We start from the raw sequence: 5,529 nt of genomic DNA on the forward strand, positions 1-5,529 counted from the left end.
CCCATTGAGACATCAGCTAAGACATCTCTTGTTTTCCCTGAAAGTGTTGGATCTTTTCTTAAGTGAACTTAACCTCCATGAAAACCCATTTTGGAGAGTAATGCCTCACATTTGTTAATATACTCATCCGATAAATTCAAATGCTTAATTGAATATGCATAGTCGAGATGCATCCTGAGAAGTTTATCAATAATTCTAATCTCTGCATGCAAAGTATATATATGAACATTTGTAAGAGGAATTGAAAGAATTGGATCCCATATATCTTCCTTGTTTTTAAAAAAACTTAGATCTATAGAGTCTCTAGTTGGGGCTCTTCTTACATGGCGGAAGTTGGTCCAATCTTAGAATCAAACCCTTGCCATGCAATAAATACAAGAATATTTTGCATTTGCCCCTTTACATATTCAAAGTATATATTTGATAGTTTTCAAGTCAGCGTTCATGTGCCATTCCATATTAAAATTACCAACCCCATCAACAACTAACATTTCTCCTTTACTTTGAGGCTTAATACTGTTTGGAATACCTGTATGAGTAAACAACCATTTCAATGTTTGATGATTCTCAATTGGTACCTAAGCTGCACCACCCACCAAATCTCCATCTTAGACTGGAACTTATGCACTGGTGCTTGACCCCCACCATTGCTATATTCCAATACCATATTCATGATGCAAATGCTCACTCTTTCCATCTTTTGTCCTTTTTGAATTTGTTCTTCATCTAACTTCAAGGGAAACTTCAAAACACCGTGACATTTCTCTAACGTGAGTCTATACATGTGAACCATTGCAAATATACACTCGTCTTAGATCAATCCATATATTGTTAAATACATTGTATTCAAAAATAAATTTTCTTTTTGTCTTTTCATATGGTATAGATGTGTCAATATGAATGTATTCCCCGAAAACTTGTGGAATCTTATGATTCATGGCAGTCCTTGCAACCAATACTCTTAGGGCTCGAGGTAACCCAATTGTAGTTATTCTATTACCTTTAGATTTTTAAACCATAATCTTGAGATAGCCCGATAACCTTTTCGACTAATGCCCATAGTATCACATGTCTCTACAATTTCGTTTGGTTTTAATGTGTCCTTTAAGTCCTTGACCAATTCTTTGAGAGTTGGGCCTCTCAAATCCATATTCTGAGGTGACCTAAGAATCCTCAAAATATCATTCTTATTCATGGTCTCTTTTAAAAAACTGATTCTCTCCTTACTCTCTCTAATATTAATACATGACATGTTAGAGACATATTTCTTTGCAAGATTCAATCTTCTTTTCTTTACTCTCACACACAAGCTAGTTATATTTTTTAATGGTTTCTTTCTCTCTCTGAATCCTATTGGAGTTTTCTTTAAGTGTGCTAGCTTGTCTTGTAATGACTTATTAGAATTTTCCAAAACGTCAATCTTATTTGTAAGCTCATAATTGCTTGTCTGTGCAATAAATAATGCTTTTCTCATTTCATTCATCCGAGCCATGTATGTGTAAGATGTAGAATATAACCTTTTACAATAGCCAAGCATCCCATTATAACCCATATCTCACATAGTCATAAATATTAATAAAATTAGGAGATTTACCTATTAAAGGATCCTTGGGATAAATATTTCAATCCACTCACAAATCTATATGTTTTTTTCCTTGAGTTCGCAATCTGTTGGCCTTCATCCATTAGTACTCGACGATGTATAGTTCTCCAAGATGAATAAATTGGATCTGGTTGGATGGTAAGTTTGTACTTGCATGTGCTCGCATATGTATTACTTGCAGAGGTATTGCTAAACATTTTAGTAGATCAACGATCACAATGATAAGAAAGTGAGCACAAAGAAGAGAATGGCGAAAGAGAATGGAGAAAGAGTGTGGAGAAAGAGCGTGTGAAAAGAAGATGCGGGAGTAGACAAACCGTGATATAGGTGGACATTTCTTGAAAATACAAATTCTCCCAAGTTCCAAGATAAAAAACGGTCGAAAAGGTGACCCTGACATAAATTAAAGATGAGGGACAATTTAATGAATACAATATTCTCTCATTAATCACATCTGAGCAACCAAATTTGATGTTTTCATTCTTCCAAAATCTCAACTAATTAACAACTTAATCATTTTCTTACAAGTGCCTTTTTTGAAGCATTTTTGGCCCTAATGATGGTATAGAAGCCATCTTCCCCGTTGAACTTGAGCTACCCTCTTTGTGTGTGTGGCTATCAAAGAGTGCTTGGGAGATGACGAGTCCTTGCAGCGCCATCTCTTGCACCTAGAATGTTTGGATAAAACTCACAGGATGGCCCTACAATGTATGGAAGCCATGCAAGCTCACAGAAAGGCCTATCATGACAACTTCATCAAGTAGAAGGAGTTCAAAGAAGGAGATTTAGTCCTTGCTTATAATTCGAGATTTGACAAGTTTCCAAGCAAGCTTCAACAAAGATGGATGGGCCCCTATAAGGTACTTGCTGTCAACTCTAATGGCTCTATCCCAAGTACACTTAGTCAATGCTTCTAATGATCCCTTCCTGATTAACGGCTATGGCCTCAAGTTGTATTATTCTCCCTAGGGATTGTGACAATCACTGCCGATAGCTCCCTCATTCCTTGGGCATTGGTTGGTAAGGCTTTGGCTATTGCTCCTGTTATCCCTCCTGCTTATCTTGATGAGGTGGCCTCATTATGTTAACCCCTCACAGCCACCTTTCAACCCAATAGTGCTCCCTGTCCATGTGATCCAACAGAGGTGGTGAAGACCGTTCTGATACATGGTGCTCCTGCCATTCTCCTCTTTCAAAAGAAGAAAAAGAACAAAGAAAAAAAAAACAATAACACAGGACAAAATATATCTCATTCAGGGGAGAAAAGGACTTTGGCCCTTGTCATGCTGATCTATTCTTTGAGAAAAGGTGGAAATACCCTCGGGAATAGAAAAAAAAAGAGAAAAAAAACAAAGAAAAAAAATCAAAATTGTTATGGGAGAAAATGAAGAAAGTCCTTGTCATAACATGCCTCAATCTAAGAAAAGGTGGCACACACCCTTGGACAAGAAGCTGGATGTGGAAAAGGTAGTAACACCCCACTGTCCAAGACAATTGAATTACTAGCAGAACTCTTCCAAAGGCAATTCCAAAGCCATCTCCCTTGGTGCATTGAATCTTGTAGTCCCATCAATGCTTCTGATTCTTATAGCAGACGATGTTTCCAACATGCAATCCAAGTACCAAACTTGTTGGCTACCTCCTTGGGTATGTCTCTTCCTCAGCCAACCCAAGTGACATCATCGACCCGACAAAGCCGATCTTAATCGACAAGCCTCGAGTGATGAGAGCTATTATCCTAACCGGATGGAGTTGTGAGTATGGACTGCCCTCTATATTCATTAACAGTGAACGTGAGACATAGGGTGGGACTAGTCCTTGCTCTTTATATCCAAAAGAGAGGTGAGATGTGTAAATGGAGTGTTGCATGCATGGGATGGGCTTCTCAATGCACAAAGCAAAACTTGTTCATGTGCACGACACTATAAGGCTCCCTAGCCTTCCTTCTCACACTGTATGCCGGCACATGGTGGCGGGATGCACTATTGCACCATCAATCACGTATAAGATATACAACCTTTGCACAAGTGGCAATGAGGATTCAATCAATGGGGTGTGTGGGACTTGGTTGTCCTTTTGTAATCCTCAATAGAGTATAAGATAGAGGGGGGACTGAGTGTGATTGAGTTTCCCTTCATCAACTAAGAGGTGAGGATTGAGGGACGTTTTGACACTTGGAGACATGTATGTTCTTGTTTTCCTATGTACACACGGGATTGGGCCTCCTCTGCCATTAATATACACCTCATTTTGTCTAGCACACTACAAGATAAGGCTCCCTAGCCTTCCTTCTTGCACCTATGCCAAATGGGTTGGGATGCATTGATGCATCATCAATTGTGCACATTGACATACTCCCTTTGAACCTCCCCTTTGTTGATTTCTCAACTGGGTGTGAGTTATAGGTTTCCATCATTATTCTTCGAGTGATGTGAGTCATGAGGTGAGCAACTGATCTATCATTTCAATATGACTGACTGTCGAGATTGAGTGTTGTATACCTCGCCAGCCCCACTTCCGACAACCTAACCAATGATTCATTAGTAAAGCTAGCTCCTTGAGTGCTGCTGTGTGGTCCCTGCCATGCTAACCAAGTGTGATGTGGCGAGTTATGGTACCTCTTGCTGATGACTACGATCCTTCATGTGACAACGACGATTCTCCTCGACCCTCTGCAAATCGGACCAAGTTTTTCTAACCCTATCCCTTTTGATTACACAAGTCGGTCATGTTTAAGTGTGGGGACATATGTGTATGGGTTATGATCAAGTGTTAGTCCCCTATTGCATAGTCAATTCGATCTATTAAGGTCTTAAGTGTTGGGACATGTCCTTGCACATCCACTTTGCATACTCTCTTGGAAACCTCCTTGTGAAATGATTTGAGCATATCATGTCTTGGTCTTGCCCTGATGGGGTCCTTTCTACACACACTCACCCTATTTTCACCCCGTCTTGGGGTTGTCCCTTGTCAGTGTGGCTTTATCCTTTGTTTTGTTACTTTTTCATGTGAACGCACCCTACGTTCACCAAAAGTAAAGTCTGACCCTACAGCCATGTTTTTCCCTTTGCCCTGGCCACTTTTCCTTTACATAGCCCTCTATTTTGAGCCATAGATCATGAGTTATTAATTTTTGAATAATTTTCTATCCATTTTACGTGTTTCCATGCGAATGTGCCTTCTTCGCTTCGGAATTGTGATTTGATGATATAGCCCTAACCTATACCTCACCCTTGATATTTTTTCATTTTATTGCCCATCATTCTAATGTATGATTTGTTCGTCATTGATTTTTTTCATCTTTTTGGGTATTTTTCTGTGTATTTTTGACTCTTTTTCCATGTGAACCTGCCTTAAACACCTTGGAACTCATATGTGATTAGAGGGCCTTGTTTGGATTGCTCTCTTGCCCAATTTTCCTTTTTTTCCCATCATGTTTCGGCCCATCAATTTTATTTCATTAATTTTTATGTGAGTTTTTGTGCTCTTTTTTCTATTTTTCCCATGTGAACGCTCTCTAATGCCATCAAAACTTTGGTTTGACCTTCCATCCCTATCCCATAGGTTTCCTCTGACATTTTTCCTTTTTATTGCACTCCATTTTGATGCACCGATTTTCTCTTATTAATTTTTGATTCTGTTTTTGTTGGTATTTTTGCCGTTGTTTCCATGCAAACGTGCCTTACTGCCCCCAAAACCACATTCTACCTTACCATCCTATTTATCACTTTCATGGGAACATTTTTTTAAATTTTGATTTATTTTGATAGTCAAATTTTTATGTATTGATTTTTATTCTTATTTTTAGGTGTTTTTTACTGTTTTTTCCATGCGACTAGGTCTTATCCCTATCGGAACCACGTTTTGAGGTGACAGGCTAGCTTGCAACATCATCTGGGATATTTTTCATTTTGAGTGCCCTTCAT

The sequence above is a fragment of the Lygodium microphyllum genome, chromosome 6, assembly GCF_053477565.2.
Source record: "Lygodium microphyllum isolate KBCC chromosome 6, Lygodium_microphyllum_v1.1.10, whole genome shotgun sequence".
Taxonomy (NCBI): domain Eukaryota; kingdom Viridiplantae; phylum Streptophyta; class Polypodiopsida; order Schizaeales; family Lygodiaceae; genus Lygodium; species Lygodium microphyllum.